Source organism: Cyanistes caeruleus, chromosome 3, assembly GCF_971803275.1.
Source record: "Cyanistes caeruleus chromosome 3, bCyaCae1.hap1.1, whole genome shotgun sequence".
NCBI classification, from domain to species: domain Eukaryota; kingdom Metazoa; phylum Chordata; class Aves; order Passeriformes; family Paridae; genus Cyanistes; species Cyanistes caeruleus.
Window position 1 is genome coordinate 91,852,082 of NC_141703.1, and position 24,152 is coordinate 91,876,233.

At 41.1% G+C, this 24,152-nt stretch overlaps 1 protein-coding gene and 1 long non-coding RNA gene across 3 annotated transcripts in view; both read left to right on the forward strand.

The window, feature by feature from the left end:
• The window catches only part of LSAMP (limbic system associated membrane protein), a 977,049-nt gene that overhangs the window by 436,468 nt on the left and 516,429 nt on the right, over window positions 1-24,152 (forward strand). The gene's annotated exons all lie outside the window — the stretch shown is intronic.
• On the forward strand, window positions 10,271-23,011 carry LOC147654350 (uncharacterized). The gene is made up of 4 exons (XR_015284990.1): window positions 10,271-10,415; window positions 18,998-19,246; window positions 19,328-19,468; window positions 20,034-23,011. It is a non-coding gene; the product is annotated as an uncharacterized LOC147654350 (long non-coding RNA).

Genomic DNA, 24,152 nt, shown 5'->3' on the forward strand with positions numbered 1-24,152 from the left:
TTCTTTGGTTTCCATTAAAGGTGCCAGTTCCAAAAACAAGTGGCTTGACCCTCTCAGAAAGTGACATATTCAGTTCAAGAAAGTACACACCCTGCAATATGGGAAAAGACTCTGAACTAACGACTTGACTGTGTTCTCATCATGCCAGAAACCAAAATTTCGTTAATGTTATGCAATCAGCCTATAAATTAGGAGTTCTTTAGAAAATCTTGTAATCATTGCACTTGTTGTGAATAATTTGGGAGATATAAATGATACATTTGATGTTGTGTACTTCCTATATCTTACTGTCAGGCTCTGAACTCTATATTGTTTCCATAACCTATTTTTTCACTACAAAACTGTTCTACACCTTCCTTTTGTCTACATGGGCTCCATACTGAGTTGAGACGCACAAATAAAGACAGAAGAAAATCATGTACTCAGCCAACACTTAAAATACAGGGATATCAATCCCTGTTGGGTAAATAACAGTGAGGAAAGGATAAAATTTCTCATATTATCATTGCTGAGTGATGCTTTGTCAGGCTATTGGTTGCATTAAGATGATAGATATAGTGGAAGGAATTTGAATAAAGATAAGCTTGTGTATGTCCCTTTGGAATTGAAGAAGCCCCCCATTGATGGGGTTGGCAAAGGCTTGTAGCTCTTGCCTCTCCTCTGAGAAGAATTTTTTATCCCTCAGAGAACAGGGGAGGGAGCTGAGCAGGCTCACGCAGGAACTGAAAGAATTGACAGAGGCAGATGGTTCCCTACACCTGTGTCTAAGGCCCACACAATTAAAGCAATATGCAATGAGCAAAAATTTCCTTTGCCTTACAAGAGTTATTGACTAATTCCAAGTATCTGTCTATAATTAAGGCATCAGCAAAATTCTGGCTTGTGCTCTTGCCATCAACCATCTCCTTGGCACTTTGGAAAAAATAGCACCAATTTGTGTTGTGTTTGGCATCCAGTGAGAAACTGTATTTTGGGATGATGCTGGAGAAGCTAATAAGGATGCCTGCCGCAGCGAGGGAGTATGCAAATTCCGTGGGGCAGTCGGTAACTGGGAAATTGTACAGACAGATCTGAAGACGATTCCAGCTGTCAGCGATATGCCTACCCTAACAAAGTGAGGGAGAATGCAGGTTGGGAAGCAGATGGCTTTGTGTGGCTTTCCTGATCAACAACCTCAGATCAGATTCATCCAGAGATGCCCAGGAGAGACAGGATGCACCTTCTCATGAAGAGTTAGAGAAATAAATGGCAACTGAGGACCAAGGTCTTAACAGACAGGTAGTAGTTAATGTTAAATACAAAGCTACCAGAGCAGGTACGAGAACATTTATCTATATAATGTCCTCAAAACTGAAGGCCAGTGAGCTATGTATCATAGCTGCAGCAAAAGCTGAATCTCAGTATACACAAGTTGAGAAGGATGTCCTAGCTTAGCTCATGGTGATGAAAAATTTCCAGGATGTGTTTGTTGGAGGCCTGTATTAGCTGAAACTGACTGCAAGCAATTCATTGTGGTTTCTAGGAAGCATTGAGCAGACGCCTGCCAGGCATAGAGGGATTATTTTTTCTGACCAGCCGCAAATGTATGACTTGCAAACTGAATAGCAGAGGAAGAGGTCTGGCGGCTGCAGTTAAACTCTTGAGCATTTGTAAGAAAGATTTATGAGAAAGCATACAAACAACCAAGGATATGTCAATCTGATTAAAGAAAAAAATATCTCAATAACCTTTCTATTTTCAAAAAAATATGGAGTTGTCCTGATAATATAATTAAGGACTAGACCTTTTAGAAAAATCAGTGAAACTATTGGCCAGAAGTTTATGTGCCCCAGTCCCTTTCAGGATTAAGAAGTTCTCAGTACTGCAAAGGATTTTGTTTAAGGGCACCAGGATGATGATCTGAAATGTGTTACAGGGAAATATGATTAAAATGATACATGAAGGTCATTTAGGGATTGAAAACTCTGAGAGAGGTCAGAGATATTTTCTAGTGCTCCTCAAATGAACAGTGATACTGAGGAAACTACCAAAGTGTCAGAAATAGAGGTCAGTGCACTAAAAAGAGACCAGGCTGGCAGCACAGAAAAAAATTGTCCTTGAGCTAGGGAGACATAGATTTGCAGAAAAAAAAGTCCTGGTTCCCTTTGAAAACTTATGTGAGGATGCTGCAGCCAAACAGGTGTTTGCACATGTCAAATCAATTTTTGCTAGAAATAGCATATGTGATACTTTCTAAAAAATGGTAAGTTATTATGGTTGTGAAATGTATTGCTCCCCACTTGCAAAATAGAGGAAACCATATGGTAAGTTGATCCAGTGTCAGAACATGAATATACGCTGTGCAACCTTGATCCTCAAAAGTATTCTAACCCCTGTTAGCTATACAGGATGGATGTGCTCTCAGGGCATTACGAGGGGGGACTTTCTTCTTTGCTTCACGCCTGGGGTGGGAATGCTATTAGGACTTCTTAATGGAGGAAACAGGCTGAAATGGTCATCTATGTAATGGAAGAAGGACTTTGGAGGTACAGTGTCCTGAGGGCATAACTTAATCAGATTTTGGAGTTCCAGATAACTTCTGGTTGTATGGGTTGGGTGAAGTCAACAGCAGAGATACAATTTGCGAGCCTGATGGCAAGTTTTTGTGTATTTTCAGAATTAGATTAATAGGTTGGAAATTGCATTTCACCCCACGGTTTTCTGTAACCCTGCTTATGATGTTGGAGCCCAGTTCTTGCAGAAGTACAGTAGTGATCTATATGTGTTTTGACTTTTGTGGTGAAATATGATTTCATTAAGCATGTAAAGGGAACACTAAGGGAATATCAGATATAAGCAAAGAGTTGGAAGTTTCTGGAGTAAATCTTTGTCATTTGTTGTGGATTTCAAATATATTTTTTTGCATGTGTGGCTTTTCAGTGTCCACGAGTGCACAAAATATAGAGTTTTAAGTGCAGTGAAATTAAAACAATGGCACTCACTGTTTTATCTAGAGTTTTTTGCTTTTCAGAAAACACCCAGGGGAGTTGCAGCCTTCAAGTGGGAGGCTGTACTACACTTCTCCAGCTCTAGCCAGTGTAGGACCAAGGAGTTTGGCCCTTTAGCTCTCTGCCCACTGTAAATTCACTCCTGATCTTATCTAGAGTAGATATTTTATACTTTTCCCACTTGTCGACTTACAGTCTCATTTCAGGTCTTATCTCAGATTATCCCTCTGATTCTTCCCTACCTGTGCCACTTAGTCTTTCCCCTTCTATTGTCATTTATTATTTAATACTCTTCTGAGGTCGTGTTTTGTTTTCAAACTCTGAAAAGCTGCTCAGAAGGCTGTGCAAAAAAGAGCTGTATGAGCACACTGCTTTGTAGCTGTTTCACTTGGGTTATGGATTTTAGGACAGGTGGACTGTATCCCACAAGTTATCTGACACTGCTCCATCAGAGAGATGGAGACAAGTATCAAGTGTAGCACCCATGCAGGTAAGTTGCAAAAGCCTGTGTAGCTTCAGATGAGCAGTAGAAACACGCTAGCACTGCATACTCTCCAGTTCCAGATGGAAAAAAAATAGAGATCACATCAATTCAGAGTTTCACTTCTGGGAAAGGGGCAACTCTTTCAGTTATTAGCTTGGAATTAGCATGGAATATACCTATTAGGTCTTTGTAGAAAGCCTGCCAGTTTTCATTATTTCAGTCAAAAATGTCAGCTGCTGGGGTATTGAATACAGTTGGAGCATCTATGTTCTTTGTATACTTTAATTATGTAAATTACATGTCAGTAATATGAAATCCCGAGTGGAGGGGAGTAGCATGGCACAGGCACTCTTCTAACAACATTACTAATAGAGAACAAATGCTGTCTTGCACGTGTGCTTTCAAAAGCTGTCAATATTTAGTTCTTGCAGAAGCTTGGACAGGAGAGCACAAAAACTATTCACTGCCTCAAAGCCATCTATCCAGCCTAAGTCAGGAAACAGCAGCTGGTAGAGCAGACAAGGCAGCACAAGGTAGTGATCCCAGTACAGCTGAGTGGCCCAGAGCCCTGCTTTACCCAAGAAATAACTGTTTAAGAAAGAAATATAAGGATGCTGAACGTAGTGGGGGGGGTCTTCATTCTGTCTCATTGCTCTTGCAGAAAGGAGGCATTATTTGTTCTGTTTTTGTAAAGAGTTGGGGAAATCAGTGCTCTGTGATACACTGCTGTCCAGCTACACATTGGAATGCTGCATAAACTGCACCATATGGATGTCTGAGCAGCTTCCAGACCTGTCTGGAAGGTCTGGTCTTTCCTTTGTGCTGACTGGTGTTAGAGATGCTGGTTTCAGAGCTTGCCATGTACCCACAGGATTTTGTTTGTCCCTACATAGGGCAGGTACTGCGAGTTGCTGGGTACCCTTTGGACACAAGGCAGCAGACCACATGTAAGCAGCCTTTTGAGAAACAAAACCCTGCAGACAGTTTTGTTTCTCTCAGCAGAGAGACACAGAGGACTCTTCCCTTTCTATTGCTCCTGTGGTCTACATACAGCTCTTGGAACAGGTACAGCAAGGTGCTGTAGATTCAGATTTTTGTTTAAATGGAAGGAAGATATTGCTAGTGATGGATGGTATGGCCAGCTTCTCAGTTAGAAAAACAGGTTGCCAAATATTTTAGCAATTTCTGTGTTAAATATTTGCTACAAAGCAAATTTGGAAGAAAAATCAGTAGTGTCTAAATTTGTATTTAAACGAACCCTGCCTTTTAAGAGAGTTCCTCTCACCCTCCACTGTAGCTCCTTCAAAGGTTAACAAGCAAGTAACCAAGTAAGCACATGAAAAGGAGCCCATGCCATTTCTTCTGCTTTAGCCATGGATGATTTTGTCCTTCTGCCTGTCCCTCATTTCTGGAACACTGTCAGCATCTCCAAAACACCTGTATATCCCTGTTCAGAATTGTTGTGCCTGCTTGCACACCCTCCATTTCCCACAAAGTGCTTCTGGCTTGCAGGATACAAGAGGAGGTGGTTGACTGAAACCTCTGTGCAGACGTTAAGGGAACACGTAGCAGCTGAGGGAGACATCTCCATTCCAAAGGGTTTAGGAATATAGCTTCTGTGTGAATTTGCTCCTAATTTCTATTCTCAGGGAAAAGAAAGAAAAAAAAGGACTTGAATGCTGTGTAGGGCACAGACTTTCAGAGTGGCCATAATGCATGTCACTCTGTTTCTGTGGTTCGTGCCTACATGGGGTTATAGCAATGCTTTTCTGTTAAGGATTTTCTAAGGCAACATATAAATAAGATTTTGGCAAGCAGAAATAATGCCATGACAGGTATATAAGTTATAAAAGCATCTAAAATTATGTATAGTAATTAAAGTGTGTGAAAAAAAAAAAAATTAGCAGTGATGTAGTGATACATGCCACCTGCTTTCCTTTCTTTCTTTTAAAACAGCTTAAATTTACAAGCAACTTGTCTGCATTGATTTTGAGAGAAATTAAAAGGCCCTTCATATTCCACTGACAAATCACTCACTGGATTTGTTTACTGTTGAACTCTACAAGGGTAAATGAAAGAAGACTATTTTTAAAGAAGAAACTAAAGCTTCAACAGTGACTGGTTGTTGTATCTTAAATCTCTTGCTTTTGATGACCCCTTCTGTTTGCAGAAGTTTACAGTGTCTTACAGCAGTAGTTTAAGCTGCTAAGCTCTGGTCCTAGACATCAGGAGTGTCTAGAGAATGAGGGGGGTTTCTTTTTCTTATTTTTTAACTAGTATTTTAGTCACAATGTGTGCATTTTAAGGGTTATGTGGACTCTAGTGATCAGTACTGTGTTGTGTGGAGTTGCAGTGGCTATTTTCCGTATGACTGAAAATTACAGGTGCTTGTGAATGTTCCATGGGAATGATTTTCTGGGAAAAGGTTTTTTAGAAAATTGAAACTTTCTTTTGGGAAATCAAAACGAAAGACTTCATTTTATTGTCAGTTAAACCTAAATCATAAAACTTAATTTTACAGAAGTGAGCCAAATGTTTTATTTTGACTCAGTTCAATACATGTTTAATTTCAACTTTCCAGTTTGCTGGGGAACCAGAATGAAGGTTGAAATGTCAATATTTCTCACTGGATGGGAATGTTACTCAAAGTGTAGTTGAAAAATTCTTCTTTAGGTATCACAGACCAAAACTGCTCATTCTGGGGCTACTTTCAATACATGCTGCTTTTTCTGGGTGGTGAGGGAAGCAAGTCTGTCCAACAGTTATCTCCTTAGTCAGCTGTAAATCAAAAGCAGGACATAAAGCAGTGACATTTCAAGCATAGCACCTCTAGGTAACACCTTAAAGCTCAAGCCCATCCTGTGTGTCTTTTTCACAGACAAAACTGTATCAGGATGTGTTTCTAAATTTTGCCTACGCATTGCTGGCAGGGAAGGGTGGTCCATGCTAAGCTGGTCCAAGTGGCATTCTGTGCCAGGCATTCCCCCATTTCTGCTACCAGTGGCTCAGCCCCGTAGGTGGTGGCGTTTGGAAATGCTTGTGCACTCAGCATAACATGTAATTGCTCATCGTTCTAAGTGAGGGGAAAGACCAGTGGCCATCAGCATGAAAACTGGTGCAGGACTCAGTTGGACAGTATGAGGAGGACTTCAGTCTGGGGAGGCAGAAGAGGCTATAAAACTGCACTGGTTCCCAAGCCAATTTGAAAATCAGTGTACCCTTCTCCATGCTCTCGCTGTCCTCTCTCCCAGGAGCAGTGCTGCCTCTCTCTTGCCTCCTTCTCCTTTTTTCCCCTGCCTACTCATGATGTTTAGTCTGTGGTCCCCAAATGTGGGGTGAGAGGGCTTGCCTTTGCAAACACAAGAGTCTTTACATGTGTCACCAATAATTTCTAGATCTTAAATGGCTTCTTATTTAACATAACTTCTAAGTTTCATGATCCTTCCAAGCCAGCTTCCTTGAATTTCTCTGTGGGGAGTGTGTGCGATTGGTGTTTCTGAGCCCTTCTGCTGTTCTGTCTTGCATGCCAAGCCAGGAGTTGTGTTACTTCAGTCTGTGAAAGCCTGTCATCATTTAGTGAAGAGGAGAGAGAGTGAAGAAGCAGCTTTCTCCTGTGCTGCTCCCCCAGCCATTACTGACTCATTAAAAGCATTTACTTATTATTAATGCATCGTGGGCAGTGTCTGAGCAGTAGCTGTGATGGGAGTTACGGAAACGGAGGCTCGCATGTTTGAGCAGAGAGAAACCTGCATGAGGGAAAATACCCTCTGCCTTTCCTGTTGTCTTAAAGCATGCAAGTCAAGGTGTTATTAAACAAATTCATCTGCTTCAATAGGATGTCAAGGGTGACAGTTCTCTTCGTGATTGTCCGAAAAGCAGATGTTTGATCAAGATCATATACTTTGTCGGGGGACATCCTACATTAACCCCCCCTTCCTCCTCCCGCCCCCAAAAGCAAAGGTCCCTTTAATCAGCTGCTCGAGTGCTGTACCAATTACCTCCCTACAGGGTGACCTTTTTATCTCATAATGGCATTTTGGAATCCAGTCCCCCTAACCACACTGGGAGTGTATGCATGTCACATTTCCAATTCTCTCTCTTGCTTTTTCTCCCTGCTGTTGTTGGCACTGAATACGGACTAATATATTCATGACCTAATTAGGGTAATTTTTGCATAATAATGACCTCCCGGGGGGGAAACTTTTTTTGGGTGATTTTTGCATGTGCATGTGTGTGCATGCTCACACTGTTCAGACACATTAACTGGAACAAGTGTTTCTTAATTTTGTAAGTGTTTCTCTGGTTATTAGAAGTATTTCTCTGTCATTTAAAATGGAAATGATGGAACAGTAGACCCCAGAGGAGACAAAGATTGTTAAAATTTTTGCTCTGAATTTCCTCTGCTACTGTGAAACTTGTGTCCTCTCTTTTGAATGTCCAGGATGGCATCATACTGCCTTGACATTATTAGATCTCTGTGCTTTCAAGGCTTCATCTTATCCTTACTAGCTTCATCCTTCCCCTCTGTCACTCAGCTTTTTCCCCTTATGTCCTCATTTGACCTTCAGTTTTCAAATGAATCCTTCATTTCCTGTAGTGGTCACTTATTTGACCTTATGTTCACTGCCTGTGCTCTTTCCCTCTGTCTCTGACATCTTAGTCCAAATTTTTGTGATCTGCTGTAGTTGGTGACCATCTTTGCAGGCTGTCTCTGCCTGTCATGACCCTCACTGCTTTACTGTCTGACTTACTGAGTACTTGATGTCTCCTACATTCCATTCTGACCTTTCCTTTTTCCCTCACTTCACAGTTTCCACTTTCTTCTTCTCTTCAACTTGCATAGATTGTGTTTCCTGAAATGCAGCTTCCACTCCCAGCCCTCTCTTCCTGAACTTGCAGTCCATGCTGTTTCTTATCTATGGTTTTCCATTTTCAGTTTTCTAGAGATTCTAAGTGCAACCCTTTCTGGATGAGACCATGGGCCACATTCCTCAGTATTTCACTGATATAAGTAAAGGAACTAACTCTATTGACTTTGTCAGTGTTAGCAGAGATTTGCACTGGCAGGACACATTTATTTTCATAAGCATATTAATCATATTTTCCCTAAACTGCTGTTTAAAGAGCATTAAGCAATAGCGTTCAGAGCACTTACTTGCTCTAAAATGACACTACAGGATGGGTTTGATGAAATTTTTATTTTATTTGTTTTCTGTTTTCTTATGTATTTATTTTAGTTGCAGTAAATAGTTCACTCGGAGTTTATGTCAATAAGGAAGATAAGCTTTCCATAGTCAAGTGCTTTCTAGTGTTGAAAAAGTTCCTTTTGCCTTGCTGCACTCCTTGTTCTTCCAGCCCTGGGTTTTCCTTACTCAACACTGCTGGATTTGTCCCTTATCACTTCCTGTGATTCCCTGTTTATCCTTTGTACATGCAAATCTGGAAAGCTTGTGAAGGTCTCGAGTTATTGACTTGAGCCTATCACTGTTTGAAAGCTAGGATGAGCTTTGTCTGGATCTGCAAACCCATCTCCTGCCTCTGTTAGAGTCCTCTGTCCTATGCCTAAATCTGCCAGCTTGCATCATGCCTAGCTGACAGCATCCCTGTCAGTTCCAGTGTGTGTACATGTGCCAACAGAGGATGGAGAATTAAATTAGCATACCCCAAAACAGTTGTTATCAACATCTTGTTTTGTAAAAAAGGCTGTGAGAATGTATCTGTCCATATTAGAATGCCTCATGAAATGTTCCTCAGTGCTGTTCATTGTAACACAAAGGCTTTTTGGGATAGCTGAAAGACAGGGTATGCAAAACTGGGGTGTTCATAAGCTTGCTGCATGTCCTGACACCCCTGTTTTTTGATGTTGGTGTTTGCAATGTTTTCCAATTGCCTCGGCTGTAGCATGTGCAAGGGAATGTGCACATGATAAATGGGAGCCACTGCAAATATATGATGCAGTTGGAGAATTGACATCATCTCTTTATAGCCATAGCTCAAATGAACCTTATATTTCCTTGTCTCCATGTGCAGATTAAAGCCAGGCACATGGATTGTGTGCTAATACCTACAGACTGGGGGCTAACAGGCTTAGGAGCGAGTAAGCAGGTACAGATGTCAAGGCTCTGAAAGTGTCTTGATTAGTGTATAAAACTGAAGGTGCTACAGGAACAGGTGGGCTTGGGTGTGGGGATGGAAAACAAAAAGGAAGGTGTGGATAGATTTGAGGTAATTCTGAGTATTTTCACAGCAGTTCTGCCTAATGTTCCATCTGTGCTTTCCTGCTGCACACGGAAGGGATGGCATGTCCCTTTCAGATCACTACAGGAAGGGTGATTTTTGAGGATTGTGATAAGCTCTGCACATGGGGGAATAATTCATAACCAGAACACAAGAGGCTGTAAGAGTCCTGTGCCAAGTATTTTTGGTAACCTTTTCAATCTGCTGCCTGTTTTTCTTTGTCTGTATTGTTTCCTCCAGCGAGGCAAAACTCATATCTTATTTACCCTTTTACTTCTTGCAATACTCAGCAGTGACCTAAGAAAGACTATCTCTTGCACTAAAATAGAAAAGTAGAGGGATAGAAGGGGACAACTGTGTTAAAGTGGGAAATGGTTAGAGAAATGGAAAACACATGTTTTGATTCTTTGCCATAGCAAAACTGTATTCTTGACTTTCCAGAAGTTACATAGGACTTGAAACTTTTATTCACAGATTCTTTTATTCTTCAGAGCTTCAGTAAAGAACACCAAAATGGGCATGCTTTGAGTCTGAACTCTGACCGCTTGATTCTTTCATTTAGGCTTTTCAAAGCTGATTTGCTTAGGAAGTTACTGCTATATGCTGCTTCTGTCACCCACTCCTTTAGAAATCAATCTTGTGGTACTTCCTATGAGCCTGACCAGAAAATCAACAGATCCTGCGACAGCATGCAGCAGCAAACACAGGTACACAGGATATTTTTGAACTGGAACAAGATTAAGTCTTTGGGGTACTATTTATGAATATCTTTCACAAACGAAGTCACATTCCTTTCTCTTGGCCTTATTTTGCCCCAAAGAAGGGAATCATGTGGAGTTTTCTGATCCAGGTTTCTGATGGGTGCTCGATTGCAGGATATTACTCTCAGTATTCTCATGTGGGTTGTTGTTGCAGTATCCCAATTCTGTTGCTCTTATCTTTCTACGTTTATTAGAGTAAAGGCATTTCTTGATTAATTCCTCTCATTACCCTTTCCTATGAAGATGGATCTGGTGACAAAGATGACCGTATATTAGAAATCAGGAGCTTTGGTTTAGCTTTACTTTATCAGATAAAGAACTAACAATGACTCATGATGCACAAATTAGATTTTTCAAAGAATTTACTTCAGAAATGCAAGGCTTGACATTTAAAGAACAACGAGAAATCCAAATCATCACCTACTGTTTTCTTGATACCAGGTGCATCTTCTCGCTGTACCCAAATGGAAAAAATCTGGAATAGAAAAGGGAGTGACACTTGAGAGTACTTGAGAGTCTGGAGCTCTCAAAGTCAAGAAAAGAGAGAAAGAAAACAAAGCAGGAAAAAAAAGTAGAAAAAAAAGCTATGCTAGGCTGAATAGAGGAAAAATTAGATTCAACATCCCCCGACAACTTTCTAAGACTGCTCACAGTACGGTACTAGGACAGCATGAAAATATTCCCTATTCCATAAAAATCTTGAGATGAGTAAAGATTGAAAGGCAGAGAGATCTTGCTTCTGTTTTTTGACAGATTTCCACAAATACATAATTAATACTTAAATCTTGTATTGTCTGTTTTGTTCTGACTATATGATTTTAGGTCCAACCATTTCATCCTCTTGAGAATTTCTAGGGGAACAAAACCTCAGCCTGAAAAAATGGGGTTTAATTCCTTTGTCTCATGTCACCTCTTTTCTTGATTAACTGCAGCAAGTGTCTTGGTGAGAAGGGAGTCTGGCTGCTGGGCAATCTGGTTCAGAAGGTTTCTTTAACAGTTGGATCAATAACTGCTTCTTCCAGATGCCTGTTTCCTTGATTGATCTGGTTGACTTTTTCCTTTTTCATCATCCTTTTTTTTTTTTTTGTTGGAATTTGTTTTGGTTCCGGTTTTTTTGGCACTTAATTTTAATTCATCTATGAATGACCCTCCCCCTCTGCAGATGCCACTATATATTTAAGTGCTGCCTGGCTGTTCTGGGGGCTTGGCATATCCCTAGCCCTGGGACCCTTATACAGGGGGAAAAAGCCTCAAACTCTCATTAAATAGCCCTTTCTGGGCAAGGCAGTGGACTGCCTTGTCCCAGTATTCCTTGCAGAAACCAAGGCTGCCCTGAGAAGGAGGGCAGGTCAGTGCCTCACTTGGTCACACAGAGGCAGCCAGACCCAGCAGGGTTTTTTAGTCTGGGCTCTGACCCCACCTTGCTGTGAGGGAGATGTACATCCCTGCTCTGCTGCCAGAACTTTCCTCATCTCCCCTCCCAGCCTGACCTCCTGGATGTGCAGAAGGTGCTTTTCTTTGGGTTCTGACCAAAGGAAAACCAGCAGGATCCCCACCCATCCTTATCCTTGATGAAGCACATTGTATGAAGGCCAGCACCCTTTTCCCATCCCAGGGAGGAGAGACCATAAAGCTCTCATGTACCTGTGAGAGCACTGAGTCCCTCACATTGCAGTGCTCTCTGGCTTTTGAGACTATATGACAATGCTGGATTCTCCACTCACATGTAAAACACTTGTCAGCAGTCAGTTCCCTCTCACCTTCCAGCACTGATGAATTTTTTCATTGGAAAAATGCAAACATTTTCCATTGGAAAGTTGTTTCCAGTTAACTTTTTAGTTTGAAAGTGCTTTTTGATTTTGCAGTATTAATTCACAATGTTTTTATTAATTCACAATGTTAATGAATCAAGAAATTATAAAGGCATCTTGGTTTCATCTAAATACAGTGTTTCCAATTCTCTAATCCACATGTTTGGATGTGTGTTAAAATTCTATTTCCTAGAAAATGTCAAAGTTGTTTGGCTTTGTTCTGACTTAGAATGAAACAAAATCTTAATGTTTCTTTCAGTATGGGGGAAATGAAAGAAAAAACCCAAAAGCTCTCAGTGGGAAAGGTCTCCAGGTCTCTAACCTACTTTAGGAAAACTGATATTCTCATATCTGTTGGGATTTCCCCCAAACTCCACCACAGTACACATACCTCTGCTAGTTGTGGAAATGGGAGATTTACCATCACACTGGGGTGCCATTTTCCTCTATAACAAAGTATTGTCTAAATCCCTTGTGTAGGCAAAACACTGGGAATTGGTCTGCGAGTGTGTCAGACAAGTGTAGCTGTGCTCAACCAAAATTAGGAAGGGTTGAGAAATAAATTTAGCAAAGCTCAGCAGAGCCATAAATTGCCAGGCAGAACTGCTTATTAGTTCTTGGCAAATTAACTAGCCTTTCTTCGTTCAGGGTGATGAGAGCTCCTTTTGAGTTTGCTGAGGAATCACCAGTTTGTCTTCAGGCCTGAGACCTTTGTGCACCCATTCCATCGCTTTGATTAATCTGGGAACAGAGACACACATGCAGAAACGCACACATCCAGTGTTCCAAGCTGAAAGTGTTCCAACCCAAAATGGATTTGGAAGAGAAATTGCCTCTGGATTTTCAGATTCATGAGTCTTCAAGGGGCACCTTTTGAGATAAACTTAATTAAGCAAGTCATTCTATTAATCAGTTCTAATTACTCATGCAAATCACAAGTGCTCTGGTCTGTGGTTAAGTGAAACCTGATTTGATCCCAAGTGCAGCCGGGCTCAGTAAGTCCAGTGGGTATTTTCAAGAACGTGCCTTAGCTGATCTTCCTGCTTCTCTCCAGATACAGTAATCTTCTGGAGACTGTAATGTGAATTGATTAGTTGTCATGGGCCACAATGCTATTAACCTAAACACTGGGAAAGGGGGTGCAAAGCAGAGTATGGAGCACAGGAATTCTTTCTCTCCATCTGTTTGGTACACACGTGTGCCTGTGCACAGGAGAAGGTCACGACTATGGGCACGTAACAGGGAGGGCAAACTACGTGTGTGAAATCTCTTCTAAGTCAGAAAGAGCTGTCTACCCTTTTCAAAGCAGCAATCTGCAGTTGACTGTTTCCTGGGAACCAGGGAGCCAAATTTGTCAAAAGGACATGACTCAGAGTGGGTCATGATTCTGTGTGACTTGGGGCCCCAATATGCCATTCTCCATCTTAATCCCACTATGTAAGACAGCTGTGAATAACTCAGTATTAGCCCGGCAGGGAATGTGGACAGCAGAGGTAAATGAGTGAGTGATTGCTGGCTTCACCTTGATTGATTTGGGTAACACGGTGGTGTTGGTTAAAGGGCTGTGAACATGGGTTTGTTCTTTTCCCTGGCTTTAAAGTGTCAGCAGCATAAATATTCATTAGCATAAGAGTGGTGTTAACACTTCACAAAGGTTCCTATTTCACAGAGTCTGGCTGTGAGACCTATGCCTTTGATTACATCAGAGTAGAGAAACTCCTTTTGCTTGGCCTGGGGCTTCCCCGGACCCCAGCTGTAGTTCCCATCTCCAGTGGGCTGCTTTCAGAGCATGCCAGTGGAGCCAAGTACAACCTTCAAGGCAGAACACACTCCTTCCATCAGCTTGAACCACTATCTTGCAATGTATCTCCCCTGAGCTGAGCTCAGTGTTGGCCAGCTCCTGGCTGAAGTTCCCTCACAGGGCAGCCCAGGCTGTGGGCTCACGATGGTTATTCATTTATTTGCATGCATGCATGCTCACCCTGCACACACACATCCGTGTGCATTCTCCCTCCCTTTTGCACTTGCTTGCATGACTGGCAAAATGAGCTACAAGCAGATAAAAATTGAAACACAGAAGAGAGCAAATTACAACGTGTTCAATTATCTTTTTTCAAAATCATTCTTCATCTCTGCTCTACTCAGTGCCTGGTAATGTTTCCTTTGTAATCTGACAAGGGCATTTTTTTTTTCCTCGTTTGTTTTATCCCCTCTCTTGGGTGGCAAGGTGGTCACAGAGTGGGGATGTGGGGAGAAGTCATGTGGTTTGTAGGAGCAAACATTACAGACTGTGTTAAGTGGAGATCCAGAAGAGCAATGCTTTTTTGGTCTCTGTTCAACAGTCTGAGCAAGGAGTTCTCTCTCTGACAATCGTGAATGTTTTTTTCTCGTTGCATGCAAATATTACAATGGCAAACACTGATTCCCTCCCCACCACTTTCTTGCCAGGGAAGCAGGCAGAGGTAGCTTTGCCTTGTTTACTTCCTCACTGTTGTACTGCACTCTTGACAAGCACTGCCAGCCTCCTGCTGGCCTCACCGAGGGCTTTGGTAATTAAAGGGCTCCATCTCCTGGCTCCTTGCACCAGCCCTGCGAGATAAGAAGGACTGGGTAGCCCTGGCTGCCTCCGATTTTCCTTCTTCTTTGTCTAGGAAACTTTAGCATTCCTTCTGGATTGACAGTGCTGAAATTTTTCTGCCAGTTTACCAGAGGAATGTTCCTTCCACATCCCTGGCAGAAAGGGATCACCCTTTGAGCTGGGAGGAAGTTTTGTTCTTTATGGCCTATTTAGCTCTTGGCCTCTCTACTGGGAAACTGTCAGAGAATATAGAGTCAAGTGCAGTAGTAATAATGTTTTAATAATGAGGATACCTGTCTGCAGTAAAACAAGATTACATCAAGACATTTTATGCAGTTCACATGTAAGTTAGAAATGACTTTTGGTGATGCCAGCAGGAATTGCATTAGAGGTCTGAACAATAAGTACTAGAAATTGACCATTAAAATTGGGAGAAATTTCTTCAAGTAATGAAACATATTTAAACGTCTGTGTTATAAAGCTGAAATGGTTGAGCAGCTTCCAAGTCATATTATGTCTGGTAAAGAGCCTGATCAGCTTAAATCTGGGAAGAAATATTTTGTGGTTTAAAGTAAAAGTCGGGGTTATTTTTGTTATTAACACCAGTGAGGTAGGGTTAGTGGGATATTCTCCTACAGGTAGGAGACTAGAGAAGTTTAGCAGCCCAAAGCACTTGTACTGCAATACCTAGACAAGAGAAAGGATGGCAAAAAAGCAATTTTCTTCCCTGTTTGTGGGAGGACTGTCTTGCCCACAGTTGCTCAAAGATTTGTTGGAGGGGCTGGTAACTTAGCCCATCTTTTGGGAATCTTAGCTCAATACTCAGATCTAAAACAATGTTTCTTGTTGGTTATCATCTGTGTTCATCTTTTGGAGGAAGACTTGAGTCTGGCACATCAGTTGTCCTCAGGCATTCTAGCAGCTGTGAAGGTGGCCTTAAACTCTCTGTCCAAAAACCCAAATAAAAGAGCAGTCTATTGATGCTGAAAATCAATGAGAGCACCTAATGAGAAAGAAATTGCACTTGTTACGACTCTGCAAATATTGAACCCCCGCCCCACAAAATCAGAGAAAGTAAGAATACCCTTTTGTTTTTGTCTCCAGTGAATATATGGGAAAATAGAGACCTAATAGGGCTGTTATTTAACCAACATCACACACTAAAACAGGGAAAACCTTTTTAAGATCTACATTATTTCAAATATAGCATCATTTTTCAAGCCAAGAAAGTGCAAAATGCAGACAGTCATGGTATTGCATAAATGACATTTGAGGTGCTCCAAAGTGACAGCTTAAGGGACTTGCATGTTTTGACTAGCAGTTCAAAACACTTTTAGCAGGAGGCCTCAAAACTGCAGTCCCTAAATCACTGGCTACTTTAGTAAATGCAGGCCTACATTTTTTTTTAAAATTCACTTCTAATAATTTAAAGTGTCATCTAGGGAAGCAACATTTGGGTTTAAATTTATGGAACCAATTGAATGTGTGATATAAATCTATATCATTCAGCAGTTATTCCAGGAGTGAATCTTGAAGAGATTTTTATCCTGATAGTGGCCCTTTAAAAGAAAAAGAGCAGGAAGGTATTGAATTGGAACAACCCAGCATCTCTCTTGTGTTTGTCTTTGATAAACACTGCAATTTATTTAAAGCACATGGAAGAGAGAAAAAATATGGCAAAGTTAAATCCCAACAAATTGTTTTATATTTACAAATGAATTAGATTATTTGCATTTGTTGTGTTTTTGAGTTTCTTTGAAACTGCAAATTAATGAGAAAAAATTATTTCCGAATCTTATTTTACTTAAAGGCGAGTTTAGCGAAGGCAATTTGCATGTAAATCAACGTTTACCTGACGCGTGCAATTTCCACAGTTAGATAAACCATAACATGAAACAGATGAAAGACATGGGAACTGTATAAAAATTCTTTGAAAGATAATAGGCGGCAGTTTGCAATAAATATTCATTAAGTGAGAGGGTGCCCTGTTCTCTCTCCGTGCTGCTCTCCACACAGTGCTCACCTCTTTCCAACAGCCTCCTTGTTGCATATCTTTGCTCTCCTATTTCTTTCTTATTTAATCTATCTGCTTCCTTGCGCTGTAGCAGGGGTCACTTTCATTATGGGATGTTCTGTGCATTTCCACCATCAGTCTGTATTTGTGTGATTTATAATGCAGACCAGGAATGAGGCCTGTGAAAAATCATCAGGGAGGCAAGAGCTATTCCCAGGCTAGGAACTAGCATCTCTGGGCAAAACAAGCAGGTTCTGGGGGTGGTAGGCTGCAGGAATGGGAGGGCAGTTGTGGCCCTCCTGTGGTTCACCTGCCAGCTTTTCTTGATGCACAGCCTCTACAAGCCAGGTTGGATATGTATCCTGCCAGCACCCCACTGCAGCTAGCTGAAGGGAATCGGGATGCAGGACACAGTGATGCGCAAGAATTTACTCCAATAGACACAGAAAGCTGGGTGACCGCTTGGCTTTCCTGCCCTCTCCCGACCCCTTTCATGTTTGTGGGGAAAAAAGCTCTTTCCCCATGGGTCTAGCCCTTACCTGTGGGGCAGCAATTGTTTCATTTGGCTGATCCCAAAATGTAAAGCCCTCAGACAGTTTTCTTGGGCACAGCTGTGACCAAAAGGATGCCTGAGAGAGGTACAAGCCAAAGGAAGCCACCTGCCAAGTCCTGTGTTCCTCTATGGCGTGGGCTAGCCCTTTTGATGGTTCTTACATATACAGGTATATATGCATCAGTGATGTTGTCAAGTATTTAGAAGTCTATGGAACTTCTGGGAGTGATTAAGCATGCTAATCATTTCAGCCAAATAACTGATACTTCAGCTAAAACAGGCCACACATTTGCCATACCCAGAATATAGCTGATTTCCTAAAACCTGCCCTTTTAAAAACAGCTGGTATGTGGCCAGTTCAAAGATCAAATGTTCTGTGTTACAGTGAATTCATACCGCATTTTACTGTATCTCCTGCTACTGTTATCGTGTGGTGTCTGATCTCATGCCTAGAGAGCCATCAAAAGCTGTGATGTATGGCCAGATTGGGACTGGCAATATGCTGTGAAATTATAATAGCAGCAGGTTTGCAACATATCTGGGAGGGCTGTGTTCCCACTCCCCAAAATAAGCCATTTTCTCAAATGGCTGATCTCATATTTGATAGGCAGAATGCTCCTCATGTGCTGCACTGCAGGATTTCCCCATGAGCAGAGAGCAAACACATGCTTGCTCAGGTGGCTGCTGCAGAGCAGACCTTCCTTTGGACAGAGCTTGCTGCAGTCCATCCCCTCACACCACAGCAGGACTGTGGGCTGGGGGATCCCTGCTGTTCTCACTATTAAAGTGCAGTTCCCATTGCTTTGTTGATTGTGCTAGAGTCATCTGTCACCTTCCTTTCCTAAATTTCACCTCATTCCATCCTGCCAAGCGGCAGGACTGCAGCCAGAGCAAGCCTCTGGGGTTTGGTATGTCCTTGGGAACAGCCATCATCTTCCCTGCTGCTTCCTCCTGCACCTGCATTGTAGAACTGTGTCGCCACTTTCAGCTAGAGAGCCAGCTCCACTTGCTCACACTCTCTATTTACATTTAATATCCCTTAAATGATTAAAGCAAACATTCCTAATTAAATGTTAACGTGCTGTAAGTATCTGCAGGCAGCGTACTGTCCACTCCTCTAATCTCACATATGTGGACACAGCCCCTGGACTTAAGGAGAAAATTACTTTTTGAAACTTTGATGGGGGAAGCACGAATAACTTATCCAGTCATCCCCATTAAGTTAACTCTTTGCCCTTGGGAAGATCATTGTGCTGCTGCACTCTCAGGAGTGGATGATGGCAGCCTCCATATACTCAGGGTCTCATGTGGCTGGCTCAGCATAGGGCAAAATCAACCCTACAGAGACTCTGTATGGGTTGAAGGGACAAGGAGCAAATCATATTATTAGAAAAATGGGAATTAGATGTGGATTAAAATAGTTTTATTTTAATTTCTCTTTCTCTCTCTATATCTATGCACACACCATTAGATTATTTGCATTTATCAGTCTGCTTTTCATTCCAGTTTAACAGTGAAGTTGTGTTGGTGTTCTGTTTTCCTCCAAAAAATGTTCTTTCCCACCCATGTTAGACAGTGCCAACACCTTTTTGGTGGTGTGTCACTATTTGCTGCAACACTCATTGCTGCAGTCAGTGGAATTCCTGAGGAAGATGTTCCCGCAGTTTCACTCCCTCTGCTGACTACTTGTGCTACACCAACACTGACAGAGCTTAAAAGGTGGTGAGACTTGCTCCAGTGCCAGGATATTCCTTGAGCAGCATTGTTGCCTGTATGACAGCTGTGTGCATTTGCTTCCCTGGACTCCAAAACCACTCTGAGGTACACAGGAAACTGTTGCACACCCCCCACCATATTTTCCACTTAGCTTTCAGTCAGTCTGGTCTTCAATTTTTTTTTTAGAAGTTTGTTGGGCTGTGAGGTGTTTCAGAGATACCTTTTATTTTGACGTCACTGGTATTTCAGAGATGTGCTCCCTGTTCTTGCTGTCTTTGTGGTAACTGACTTTACTCTTTCATAATTTTTATTTCTTCAGTATTAAAGGTAGGTCTTGTGAAAATAATCTATTTATTCAGACAAGACAGATGTGACTAAATTAAGTTTTAAGTCAAATGCATGTTTCTGTCTAGAAGTTCCCCATGCACAATATTTTGTCTCATTCCATTTATGTCAGAGTTTGAGAAGATGACTGAAATATATCCCCATTTTGGCTAATGAGAACATCTAAATTTGCTTAGGATCTGAAAGAGTAAGACTGCATCTTCACATGGTTTATTCCAGTATGGCTCCAGTGAACTTTTCAGTTTTAGTCCCTCATGTTGCAAGTCCTGAAGCACTGAAGTGTCAGCCATAAAAATACTTTCAAGCCATTTCCAGATTGACCAGTTATTTAGGGAAGGCAAGGTGACTATAGAAGTACTTTGCTGCTGTCAGGAAGACAGCTTCTCATGTGTGCTTCCTATATTAAGGTTGCCATTTAAATCTTTTATCATTGTGCTGTAGATGATGGTGATTTTCTTTACTGGATGGCACAGGGTGGTTGGTTGGAATCTTCTCACCTAGAAACTCTAAAGACATTAAAAAAGGATTTCTGGTTTTTTTTTTCAAGCCTGCTTTTTTGAGGTATTCTACAGTTTATTAAAGAAAATGTGAGTGTTCATCAAGCTAAAGTATCTCTCTCTAGTCCCTTGGACGTGCCAGTCATGAGTGTTGTAGACATACATAAATAAATGATGGCACTTATTAGTGGCTGACCCCACAGAGCAGGTGAGAATCTACTCCATCTATTAAATATGAAATAGCAAACTGAATACTCACTTGTCAAATGCTTGCTTATTTGGCAAGGGCCTATGGTTTCACAGCTGATGGTTCAATTTCTTAATCCCAGCTCTCCATATGTGTCAGCATCCTTGTAGACATCAGACTGGATATAGACGCCCAGGTAAAGAGAAATGAGCTTGAAGAAGAATGAAAGCTGTGCCTCTTGGGTGCTAAACAAGGCTTGCTCAGTTTCCCTGTGGCAACATCTCATTCATGAGGTGCTAGAAATTTTACATGTGTTGGTGCTGAAACTTACCCCAGACTCTTTCTGGAAGGATGAGCAAGTCCCCTCATGGCTTTGCTTTAGATGGCTTACAAGGCAAATGCTTAAGTCACCTTCATTCATGTCAAGTTCCCGCAGGAGAAAAAAACATCTTGAAACAGAAGCTACAGCTATAGCTTTTGTTTAAGAGGATGCTGTCAAGCCCTTTAAGCACAAACACCAAATATGTCTTCAAAGTTCTGAATTCTCCTGAGGACCATGATCTATATTCCACTACAGTAGTCTTGCTTTTTAAAACCAGTCCTCTGGTATTTAGTAATCTGAAGGAAATACAGGACCCTTTCAAGCAGAGATAAAAAAATAAACTACTCACGGTTGATGGCATGGAAAGCTAGTCCAGTATTCTGAGCAGCGGCTTAACTTTGTGATGTCTTGTCTGCGTTCAAATCCCCAGTGCACATGGTTGTTGGGGTTTTTTAATAGCAATTCACATGCATGCTAATTTTTCCCTGCCTCAGTCTTCCATCCATAAAATGGGGCAATAAGTTTGTGAGGATAAATATTTGCAGTGTTTTGTAGAATTCACACCCCGAGATGACAGAGTTGTAGGGAAGCAAGTAAGATGCTCCTGATTAGAAGTCAAAATTTCACTTTGGTCCCCATGTTCTTGACTGCTGCTGAGCATTCAGGTGATTAAAGTTAACAATTTGCATGCTGTTGTCGGGTTTTGATTAATGTAAAAATATTTACTTGCACAAGGAAATAGGGTTTAAAATGAGTGGTATTTAATATATTTTAGATCAGCCTGTTAGGAGACAGAAGCTGTGCTATGTGACTCAGGTGAATATTGCAAGTCATTCTGTAATCAACTGGATGTTTACTGCCACAAACTCCAGAAAGGCACAGGGGCTACATTCAAACTACCCTGGAGAAAAACACTACTTCTGACTCATTTTAAGAGGTGCCATATACAAGGTACAAATATGAAATTAAGGAGTGTGGGTTGAGGAGATGAGTAGATGACCACGATCACTTCATCCAAAGGTCATATGATGCTTTCCAGTAAATCCAAAGAGAAATATAAATCCTTGTCTTCTTCTATGCAGTTAACAAACCAGTGCAGCTGATAAGAATGTTTTACATTGCTCAGTTCATCCAATACCAGAAAATAGCATCCTTAGAAGTGTTATTTATAAAACATATTAAATGTACTTTTACTGCATTTCATAAATTTCCAATTTTCACAATAACTGATATTCTTCAAAGTCTTCACTTAGACATTCTGTGACTATGGTATAATCACAGGTTTCTTGTGTTTGAATGGAAAATATCCATTTTCTTCTTGTAGCTGTGAAAAATAACATGAAAGCATGATTCATAAAGGCTCGAAAACTAAATTTCAAATTATAACGTAAACATGCATGTTTTCAAATCTCACAGTCTTTAAGCCCATCCTGGGATTTCTTTTCTTAATCTTGGCTCATTATTTTTGACATTATTTTTGTTTGGGGATGTCAATCCTGTAGATGAATGTTGAAGTCTTTCCTGGTTCCATTTTTCCTGTTCAGCTCTGTGCATTTATGCAGCAGTAGCTGAGGTGAGGGTTGTGGTGGTGGCATTCATGGAACTATTGAACTTCTGATATTTCTGCACTGGGACATCATGTCTTTTTTAAGACAGATTTAAATTAAATGCTTAGGGTGTCCGTACCCACAGAATATTCATGCTTTTAGATTGTTCTGGGATTGGGAAGCATAGCCAAGGGGCAAATATTAACATATCTTTGAACCTTATGAACCTCCTGAGAAATGTTACAGCACTAACATTCAATATCCACCAAATTATTGAGAATTATATGACACCTATCAGTCACTTTGATGTTCATGGGACTTGAGCAGTCTGAATCTGACTCACCTCTTGCTTTGTGACTGGTCTACCCTTGTGAAAAGTGAGCCTCTCTTCCAAGCATTCCTTGCTGATTGCAGCACATCTCTTTCATTTTCATGAACATGTTTCTGTGCAAATTTTACTCCCTCTCAAGAAGCTGCTTCAGCCTAGACTGGCTCTGCTCTTGTGCCTCTTGTCCTCTGCAGCCGACAGTGCTACAAACCCATGCTGGCCAGCAGAGCCCCATTGCCATGAGCAGCTCCAGTCACCTGGATTGTATGTTCCCATCTTTTGCTTTTGCAAGTTTTATACACTCCATGGGGATGACTCAGCTGGTTTCTTTTCCTTACTGCCAACATCAGGTTACCAGCACCAAAAAGCAGACTGCACAGAGTTGCACAACCAGGTACCCCAAGATGGGTGCAGCTCTGGCTTCTTGGGGATTTTGACTCCTGTCAGCTCTTCCGTTTCTTGTGGTGTGAAGCAAATTTTACTTTATCTGAAGCCAAAGTCACTCATTCTATAGCACATGCAGAAGGGTGCAGTTTCTTTGTTACTGCAAATATATGTCCCCACCCATGTAACACTGTAATTTTTCTTCAGTGGAGAGACCCTTGGTTAATATAATAGTGGGAATCACAAAAAAAAATAAAAAATATAACCTACTTAAGGTTGATTTAAATCTGCATATTTCATTTTAAGAACAATCCAACTGATTAAAATCCATCATATTTTCAGTTACAAAAGTTTTGACAGAATAAATCTACTTTTTGCATTTTCTTATATCATTAAACTCTTCTACTCTATGCTAATGCTTAGTAAAGAGGGTTATTAGCACTGAGAGTGAACCTTAAAAGGGCTGGAGGTTTGATTCATCTATGAAGCACCAACAAATTTGTATTAATTGTTCAAATCTAATCCAAACCTCTTGAGTCTGCAAAATAGGTCTGGAAGTCTCAAGAGAACAGGTTATCTTGTGGGATTTCCAGTGCTGCCTGCCTAGTTTTCTGATGAGTCTACATCACCAGTAAAACCTTTTAAATGTACCACTTTTCTAAATTATATTTTAGATTCAGCATTGTCTGAACAGTGCAGCTGGTGCTTAAATTTGCAGCACGGGTGAGAAGTGCTCCCCTGTCACAATTTTGCCTTTTTTTGGGTACAGTACCTAGAAGTTCCATGGAGTCAAGGGTTAGGAGCTTAAAAAAGGTAGAGAGGAGTCTGCTAAGATCACTGCCTTTTGAAAGTGATATCCACAACCATGACAAAAGGTGTAAATTGCCCCAAAAGTCTGAGAATATTTTTAATTTTTTTTTGTTGGGTGGTGATTCTGCTGTGAAAAGGTTAGTGTTTATTTAGCATGACAAATAGCTTCGAGTTTCCTAAAGCTCATCATTTAAAATTGTGTACATACTTAATATTTGATCCTAAATCTGCTTCCAGTTAAGTCCCCTGATAATTAGATGTTCTAGGGCTGTAAGAAATAGCCCTGTGTCTGGGCAGAAATATATCGCCTGTCAAGACAAAAAATTATGCTCTGAGGGACAAGCAGTGAGTCTGACTTTATATTTGCAGAGCAGCTAGCACAGCAGGGTCCCTATCTTGATTTGAGACCTCTAGGAACTACTCCAAGATAAATATCAAATGATAACTCATGCCATTCTGCAAGAGGACTACAGATTTTCAAGGAACACTAGGGAATTTTGATTTTATGACCCCAAGAGGAATAGCACAGACTTTTCTTTCCATTTAATGGACAGGGATGCTTACGTTCTCTTGCTCAGTGACAGGCCAGCA